Source organism: Neodiprion fabricii, chromosome 5 (genome assembly GCF_021155785.1).
Source record: "Neodiprion fabricii isolate iyNeoFabr1 chromosome 5, iyNeoFabr1.1, whole genome shotgun sequence".
In the NCBI taxonomy this organism is placed as follows: domain Eukaryota; kingdom Metazoa; phylum Arthropoda; class Insecta; order Hymenoptera; family Diprionidae; genus Neodiprion; species Neodiprion fabricii.
Genome location: NC_060243.1, coordinates 17,159,527 through 17,169,726, shown reverse-complemented (window position 1 = coordinate 17,169,726; position 10,200 = coordinate 17,159,527). Strand labels below are relative to the sequence as shown.

The following is a 10,200-nucleotide window of genomic DNA, read 5'->3' as shown; positions in this document are numbered from 1 at the left end:
CGTTGTCAAACTGTTTCTGGGGGCGATGTAGGAAGTTGATACGAATTTTCGAGGTTAGAATCTTAAATAATTGAGGTGGTGACTCGGAAAGGTTTGGGAAGCATTTTTTATTGGGTCTTAAAGTTGATTCTTCAAAGAACGGTCGGAATTTAATGCTTATGCTCTTTCAAAATTCAAACGTATACATTTTTTGTACGTTGGCCCGCCTGCATCGCAAACAAGAATATCGCTGCGGAAAGATTTCGCCGACCAATAAGGTTGAATTGTTTAGCGCATGCGCAGTTGATTTTCAACTTTCAAGAGATTATCCCGGTGTAGAAATTTGCGATGAAAAACGAAAATATGTAAGGACGGGTAACCAAGACTGAAAATTTTTCTCTGTCAACAAAATTCATTTATTAACTCTTGTTTGAAAACAAGAAATTGAACGCAAGTTGAAAAGTCCAATCGCACAAATTTCGATCAATTACCAAAAAGGTTATACAATTTCTTCAATCTGACGATGCTTACGATCTCATTTTCTTCCAATATTAGTTATGTTCTGTTAATATAGGTAGAATTGCTATTAAATAAACACAGTATTTTAAAACGCATGTTAAATTCCATACAGAATTCTTACGCTTAGGGACAGAAATGTAAAAAACATGCCCGGATAAATTTTTCCTGGTTTGCAGAACGATTACTTTTTCTATTTACGACCTTTTGAAATTGTTGAATTCGGTATGTACTGCAGATAAAAATCATATTCGATGCTTTTTCTTGCGTCAATCAATGAATGAATATTCAGACAAATCTAATGCCACCGAGTGACGTTTTTTTCTGGTCATTCAATAACGAGCTTTCGTAAAGTAACAGCGAGTTTCGAATTGAGACGAATCATTAAGATGCCATTTAAGTGATTGCTTGGTAGATTTTTTAAAGGCATTTTTTCAACATTTCCAAGCAAGAAAAAAATCGAAGGCATACGAAGGTATAAAAACAATTTCATTGATTAAATCCATTAAAAAAATCAGGAAGTCGTCATCTTTCATAATTATGAAACAGGTGTTTATGCAGTAGAAAACACAAATTTTTTTTTGCATTCTAGAATGTTTGTTGCGATAATGAAGAACGTACGTACAGTTCGGTCAAAAAAATTTTTGATTCAAAAATGATACAACCAAGTTTTCAATGCACCGTCTGAGGTTCATGGAGTTGAATTTCATGGAAACTATAATTTGCTCTCGTGCCATGAAGACGAGGCAAGAAAAGGAATTTTCACCAGCAACGCTAGATTGTTAAAAACTTTATACACGTGAAAATGCAAATTGAATATCGATCGATCGATCAAAATTGGAGAAAATCTTTCTAATCATCAACTTTACGTGCTATTTGGTAAAAAAATCACTGTAACAATGTGTTCGTAACCTAATTTTCTACATGTTACAGATTTCTTTTTTACCTACTTTGTTGGTGCAAAAAAAAAAAGAAAAAAAAATCGTCACAAGGTGTAAAATGATTGCAGGTACGATGAATAGAGAAGTAACGTTTTACCATAAACAAAATCAGCTACAGAACTCAAATTTGAAAAATTCGATGTTTCTTCAAACGCCGATATCCAGAAAATGAAGAAATCGAACCTCATTCATTGAATACGCTTATTGATACTTTTGCGAGGATTTTCATATACTACAATGAAAAACTTTTTGATGTATATAAGAAAAAAAAATCTTACAAAAGAGAAGAAATTGAACAGTCTGAGAACGCGATACAATAAAATGTAAGGTGAATTTCAAAATCGTTTATATTTTCGAAATTATTTGTTATCGTGCGTCCGCTTTTGATTACAATTATTCTAATGCTAGAGAGCGTACAGAACTTTAAAAGTTAGATGACGAAGCTACGGGGCATTCCATGACATATCAATCAAGATTCTACGTCGATGTTTCAGATTGCTTTTACAATTTTTTGTAATAAAGGACATGACAGAAAACGCAATCGCAATTTTTTTTCAGAATTTTTCGACCCAGCGTATATGAAGTACGACTTAAGAACTTGAAAAAAAACCTCGCTCTTCAAAATTTGAAAAAATTCAGAAAATTCTTACAAAATACAAAAAGATTTTTGTGACACCTATTAGAAGATGGAGATTTCGTAACTATAATAAATAAGAAAAATAGAAAAAAAATGTATGTCTTCTTATTGGGTTGTACTTTTGACATAAGAACGAACATAAAATTATGTTTTATAAAAGTTTATCTGAAATTTTTCAGAATTTAGAAAGTGCGGTTTTTTTTGCAGTTTTTAAATCACACCTCAGATACGCTGGGTGGGTAAAATTGTGAAAAAAATTACGGCTGCGTTTTTTGTCATGTACTTTCAAACAAAAAATTATAAAGCCAATCTGAGACATCGGCATAAAATCTTGATCGAGATGTAATGGAATGGCCGATAGATTTTTCTAACTTGAATTGTGACGGGAGATTTGAGCTATAAATCCTATCCTGTTGAAAAATGTAATTTTTGACAAACGAGCCCCAAGTAACACACAATTTTCGAAAAATACAGACTTACTTAATCCAGTGGAGGATTCTCTTCAAGTTGCGCACGAATCTAGTATATATATGAAATTGTATTACCATGTCTTTGAGTGTGTGATAATTGAAATCGCGAAGGCTGGTATCCGGAAAATCGATACTTTTCATTAATCTTAACACGAGATTTATTTGTATACATTGTACATTCAATATTTGAAAAATTATTGTATTCTCAAGCTACGAAAAACTCTGAGAAACAAGAAAATATAAAGTATAATGGAACTGTAAAAAAAAGCTTAGATATCGATAATTTATTTTAAATCGTTGTATAATTGTTAAAAATCTGGAAAATTCGTTCGATGTCGATTTGCGATGGTTCACTTCATTTAGAGGACTATTTTATAAAAATTCAATAAAATTGTGTTTTTTCCGTCATACTGGCATCATTGAACATCGAATTTCATGACACGACACCGATATTGATTACGATTATAAAATGAAAATTTCGAATTGACTGCTGAATAAAAAAAGAAAGAGTAATCTGTTTTAGTAAATTTTTAGAAAATAGTATTCTCACCGAAAAGAGCCATTGCAGAGTGAAATAAAACGATTCTAATAGATCTACAGGGATATTGAAGTGATTTGACATCTGTTTATTTTTCCAGTAAATATTTCGATTCTTTGCGTGTTTTCGAAATCTCCGTACATCATGAATATAATAATTCCATAAATGCTCAATGTACGTTTATATCGTAAGAAAATTAATTGAAAGTATAGATTTTTCAGTCGAAAAACTTCCTTCTACAAGTAAAATGTTTTCCAAAATGCACGAAGATCAATTGCCTGTAACTATCATTCCTATATTATTTTAATTAACAATTCATTGTAATACATTCGATTATTAAAATATTTTCTGACTCTTCAAAAAATGTTATTTAATTTGAAGGAGAATCGGAACCTCGATATGTAAGTAAAGTTAAAACCTCAAATCCCAAATCCACTTCCTACAATCCTCCGATATATTTTGGTCCCTGTGAATAAATCTCACTAACTTTTTCCAACGCAGAATCGTGACTTGGCTTGGAATTTCATCGGAAATCGATACGAGTAATTGCCTTATTATTAAGGTTGGTTGAATACCGGATCAGGTTCTACGAGCAATACATGGAGCATTCCATGCCAAATCGGCCAGATCTTGACCTCATGCCGTTTTTGACACGATAGAATTTTTTTTCGGTGTCACAAGTAGCAATTACAGCAGCTTCAACATCTTTTTTTATTCATCCCTCGTAAAATTCGAGTTACGATTATTCATAAAATTCTTACGGAAACAAATTTTTATTTTTTTTATTTTTTAATTACGTACGACTCTTTGACAATTTTTATACTTGCAAGAATGAGTATTCGTACGTTTTGGATATTTTTGTGAAATTCCTTAATCTTTTTGATACTGTAACAAACATTTCAAAATTGTAGTACGTAAGGTGAAATTTAGCACTGTATTATTTTTCACCATATTTTGAATTAATCCAGGTGAACAATTACCTCGCTACTTTTTTAGATTGTATATAGAAAAATAAAAAAGTATTCAAAATAACTACCTAAATTGTAGTACGAAAAGTCAATTTCATTTGTAAACAGATATCTGCAGATTGTATAAAATAAATTTTGAACAACGTTAATATGTCGTCTAAAAAAGGATCAATTTATTATGATTTATAATCTATAATTATTTTGCGTAATTTGTTTAACAATTTAATGATAGTATCTACGGATTTCGGTTGCCAACAAAAATACCCATGATTATTCAATAAATCAGACGAATTGAAATTAGTCTTTAGCAAGGGACATTCGGATAACGATTTATCGAAGATATATATTTCCAACCGATGGAAATTTCCACTAACTATTTTTTCGCGTAATCAAATTATCGGATAATAACGGATACTAGAGTTTCCATTAACAGCTACAAAACTAATTTTACATTTTGTACCTAGAGCTATATTGTTCGATTGTGGCAAAAAATGAAAATAGTCAAGGACTGAGCGGTGATCGTAACTAAAAATTTCTTTCGGTGTATAAAATGAGTTGTTCAATTACTGGATAATGATTTATGGCATTAGAATGATCGTACCAAAATTTATCAAAACAAGTTGATGGATTCACGGAAAACTGCCGCTTAAAATAGTAAACCCATTTGTTTGAACCTTGAACGAAAAAATCGATGATTGATAAAAAATTAATCGCATGCAGCCGACGTCAAGTGAATGAGTTGAATCGATACAAAGCTGGACGTAAAAGGAACTTGTGCAAGATATTGTTTTAACGGGTAACACGACTGTAAAAATAAAAAAAAAGCCCTTTTTAGACACGTTTTTTCTTCTTATCGATGATCTAAAAGGTAATAAGATATTTAGCGAAATTATCAAGCCCATATTTAAATATGGTACAAAAAATAATTATCAACAAATATTAAAAAAATGGCGACACTGGAGCCATTCTCGCGAGTCATGTTGAATTCTAAAACCACTTGATCTACATGTTAATAGCTGCAGAAACACGTAGGGGAATTTTAAAACTATTGGTCTTGGTGTAATTGGCGAGCATTTAAATGAAAATGTTCAATTTTCGACCAAAGAAATTTCGACCACTTATTTCTTGATAAATAATGTTTGAATTGACTTATCGAAAATCCCCAACGCATTTCTGTAGCTATTAATACATACTTAGGTGAGGTGATGTTTTTGTTTTCTTCCATAAAAAAAAAAAAAACAATAATTAAATAAATTGTGGAATTTTATGACGTTTACAGTCGTCTTATTCCTTAAAAAAAAAAAAAACAAGAAAGCTTTACTTTCCTTCGTTTCCAGACAAAAAACCTTCAAATACTTATCATATTTACGACGTACAATTAAAGGGTAATAATTGACATCATTTATCGGTGGAATGTCGTAATATTATAATAAATTCTATTAAGTGAGAGTCTGAGGAGGGGATTACAGATGGCCGCCTGAAAACAGCCGATTGATTTTCGGCTCTGAAATAGCCACCTGCTCTTTGTTTTTCATCGGTGAAATATTCTTAAGAGAATATTTCTTCAGTTCACCCCAATTTCGCTACGCTAATTTAACGCGACTAGAAATACACTCAACGCGCGCGATTCTATATTATTCAAATCCCCCGGTTTTCTTTCCAAGACAATTTCATTTCTTCATTTTCAAACCATGTACTAGATTCTATTCATACCACACACGCACATTTCTTACACAACTATCTGGTTGACTTTTTTTCTAGACAAATGTACTTTCCGAGCGACTATTTTCATTTTTTACCACAGTCGAAAAATAAAGTTCTAGGTAGAGAATGGAAATTAGTTTTCTAGCTGTTACCGGAAAGTCTAGTATTATAGAATATCTAGTAGTCAATTCGTGCAGCGTGCAGATAAGTAATTATTGCGGGTGACAAAGAGCTGTTGACACAGTAATTTTAAACCGTACTGTTACACTCGATTAATTGTGAAGATTTGTAACGAAGAAAATTTCTGATCAAAGTGGAATCACCTATATAAATAAACAAATTAGAAGTATAAAGTCTTGAAGAAGTTGAAACTGACTTGAAAGAAAATGTTTTCAATCTTTGATCGCAGTCTGTGGTTTGTTCGGAAATTCGTTTGTGCGTTTCGATTGAAAATTTATTTGGATATAAACGAACCGCGGACTAAGTAAACAAAGCTTTATCGATGCCAAATACATAATCGGTAAATTGAAGTGTTTAAAAAATATGTTTTAATTTGGAAAATAAGTAATTACTTGGTCAAATTAAAAATGAACCCTGTGAGAGGCGACAAAAGTCACACCACGGTTCTTTCTTATTTTCTATCTATGAAAAGCAGATTAGCAAGTTTAAATTAACACTTGCAGACACGACGAGCAAAGGCAAGCTTTGAAAAGAAGAATCTTAAAAATAAAATTGAAATAATAAATGCGAGACAAATGTGGCGCGCGTGAAGTATAATAGATGAGTTTTTTGTAGGTGCGCCTACCTCCCGTTGATTAAATGAAACACGTTTTGGGCCCAGATCCAAGTATTCGAGTTTCCTTTTTTTTTTTTTTTAGTTTCTCGAAATTACAAAAAAATAAGAAACGCGCGTGGACTGAAAAATGTGTTTGTTTATCCAACAGATGGTGGGATTATATTTGATAAATGAGCTTGGCCACATTCTAAAAATGTGAATGAATGAAAAAAAGCCTCGAATGCAGAACTGGCAAAAATTTTAAAAATATTCAAGTGGTCCAACTTGAATAAAAAGCTTCATGTAGGTTATGGAGAAAAGTTCGAAGACTCTTTAGTAAGCTTCTTAATTCGTTGCCGGATGGGATTGAAAATCTTTGCGTCGCTGTAATCGAATCCTTTCCGATGAAATCCTAAAAATAGTTACTCCGAAGGCAACACTGGTCGAAAAAGAAGCGCGACGAGGAGTCGAAGGTTCCGGAAGCAGCGAATCGCTCATCGATGAGAAACGATCGTGATACCGAAGCGAGTAGCCGGGAGGAATTCGCAAAAGTTCGCAAATAGCAAACCACCAATCGTTCATCGAGGGAACTGAGTCTTCCAGATTTAAAGAAAACAGGGAAACTGATGAACTCGACTCAACGAGTATCGATGAAGTACTCGTGGCAATGTTGACAGCAATATTGTGCGAATTAAAAGGCAACTATGAAAGTCTTCGTTGGTTCTTCACCACGAACAACATCGTAGTGTTTCATCCTGATTTATAATCGATCATACAGCAATGTTGTGCTAATCGAAGAACAACGAGGAGTGTCTCGATTCGTTCTTGAGCAGAACCGAACGTTGATCCAAGATCGATGATTGGAACCGAAAGATAAAGAATATAAAACGAAACGATGTGTTTGAGCGACATTGTGAACCAAGAAATAACTTCTGAATTCGTCGCAGTTAAGATGACCTCAAGTGGTTATAACTATAGTGTATTAAGAGTTGTTATGGGGGTGGGGAAAAGTCCCTCCTTCTACTTGGCCGGCCGCTCTTTGGGGCCGGGTGGAATAGGTTCGTTGCTTGGGGTGATCAAGAGATGGAAGCTCTTGGAGATGGACGTTTCGGGCTCTGGAGTCTGGTCCAGTCTTCAGGAGTTGGTACGTCTGATGACTGCCACTTGACGAAAATTAATAGAAAAAACGGTTGCGAGGTTATGTTCGATGATGTCATGGAAGTGATATCCTTAGATGTTCGATCGATTCTCGTTATTCCAAGTGAACGAGGACGTCGGCTATTTGTATACATGCACCGATGAAACTCGATTTGAACCACAATTTAAACAGAAATCTGGAGGATAACTTGTGAAATGGAATGTTCGTTTTGGTTCTTTGAATTCAAGTGATTTTGGTTTTGAACGGTGTGCTCAGTGATGTCACGTGTGAGGTGTGTTACAAATCGAAAACGCAGCTTTTCGCACGACAAAGAAATTTTCCAACAGATCCAGACCGAAACCGGCGGACCGATGAAGGTTTGTGAAGCGAAATATTTTGCTGCCCTTAAAGACGGAAAAATGTTGTTGATTTCAGCAGTGTCACCGATAAATCGAATTGATGCTCGTGACGACTTCGAGAGAAAAGGGAACACGTCAAAACTTCCCTTAAAACTTCGAGTACCGATCAAAAGAATTTACCAAACCCTGATATCAGAAATTAGTAGGACTATCAATGAAATATAAGCCTCGATTAAATAGTGTCACGAATTAGCTACCGATTTTTTTTTTTTTGTCTGAAATTATTACCGCACAGCTCTTATTCTGAAATTTTTCCTACTTGTGCCGCAGTGAACCGATAATGGAGCTCAATATTTGTGGGTTGGGTAATATTTTTACTGCCATTTTACGTGTGACATAACCTCGCAACCTTCGAAAAGCTAAGCGAGAAAATAAAGAACTGTATGATAAACTGCGTTGTTATAATCTCACCTAGTGGTTGAATGATGAAAAATCGTCCATAAGATAAAGTGATCGGAGAATCTGGCGTGATAAAATATTCACAGCGCGAGAATTTTCAATAAAATGGCGACTATATGCAACTAATATTTCGAAAGATTTACTGAAAAAAATTCTTTCATGTTTAGAAAATTACTTTGTCATATTAAAAATAATGGTAATCGAGTCTTAAATTTTTGTCTTGCGAATGAATTTTAAGGTTATGTTATATCGGACAAAAAAATGCCGTAAGCATGTACAGGTACTCCCTATCCCAAAAACATCAAGCTCTATGACTTGTAACACAGTTTCACTGTAATACAAGTGATGAAATTTCAGAATAAGACCCTAGCGAGAATAATTCGAGGTGGGAAAACCCGAACGAAACCTCACGTAAGTAATTTTCAAATTTTTGTTTGTTATAATGCTTTAACGTGAATCTACGTAAAGATGAATCTGTAATTGCGATATTTAATTAGCAATTTTTCCCCGTACCAATGTAATTTTTGAAATTTTACGGTAAAAGCCATTTTTGATGCGCGATAAGTAACTTTCATGATTTTATTTTACACACGAAGGTTTTACATGAAAATCCCTAATAAGAAGGGTTTGGTCGAAGAATATCTTGACACATAATATTCATTACTGTTTATTCATTTTGAGACCACATCTCTACCTTTAGTTTGAATTCAATTTGTGACAGTCATTCTTCCTGATTCCTTTGAAGTTATCGCAAAATCAGTTTGAAATTTACAAGACTGCGTATTTGAGTAGTCAGCATTGCGTGGATTTGAGTATATAATTCTCGTATTTAACCCACGTGTAATAATTTCTCATTTTTACGGTTAGAGTTCTATGAGATTGCTTATTTTTACATTGTTCCTAGACTTTGTAGACAGTGGATAGGGTATGAAAAAAGTATCTTAAAAGTTGTTGTAGCATCGGTCAAGTTTAAATGCTTCATCGTCTTCTACTTCTTTCAAATTGTTACAAAGGCAAGTATTTTTTTTCTAATACCTTGAAAACGTATGGCTCAAAAATAATTTTATTCCAGCATTAGAAAAGGGAAACTTTTCTGCCTTTCAAATATGGATTACAGTCGCTAGTAAATGGGACCATTTGATTGCTTCAAGAGAAACTGTGGAATTGTTTCAAATTTTTATTTGAGGAAAATCGTCGCATAGGAGAGATTTTTGAGGTATAACATTTTTCGTCGTTATCTGAAATAACGTTTGGAAACATATCTATTAATACAGTAAATCCGAACAGGCAGGATCGCATTTGCTTCGCGAAACTTGATTGATAATGAAAATTTCATGTCAATCAAAAAAGCTTGGAGTTTTATCGACGTGTCCTCTTGATTCGTTATCAAGATGTTATCAAGCTAGTGGAAATGCCGTACGTCGGTTCAATTCGGCCAAATTAGTAATTTCATTGAAAATGAACGAGTAATCAATCAAACGACAAATGTCACTAGAAATTGTCGAATTTAATCACGGAAATAAAATTATTCGAAATGCAGTTCTCCGTGATCGAGCTCAGCAATATCTTCTTTGTTAAGAAAATTAGACGGAAATCAGTCTGAAAAAAAAATTCAGCAAAGGTAAAAAAAAAAAGAAAAACCGTTCAAAAAGTCTCTCGCAATGTTATTGATTGGCTAATTATAGTGAACATGAATAGAATACCATGCCTACTGTG

At 33.5% G+C, this 10,200-nt stretch overlaps 1 long non-coding RNA gene across 1 annotated transcript; it reads left to right on the top strand.

Moving 5' to 3' along the window:
* The first annotated feature begins 7,419 nt into the window (after positions 1-7,419).
* Positions 7,420-8,900, top strand: LOC124182715. Its single transcript, XR_006870838.1, has 2 exons — positions 7,420-8,043; positions 8,842-8,900. It is a non-coding gene; the product is annotated as an uncharacterized LOC124182715 (long non-coding RNA).
* Positions 8,901-10,200: the final 1,300 nt, after the last annotated feature.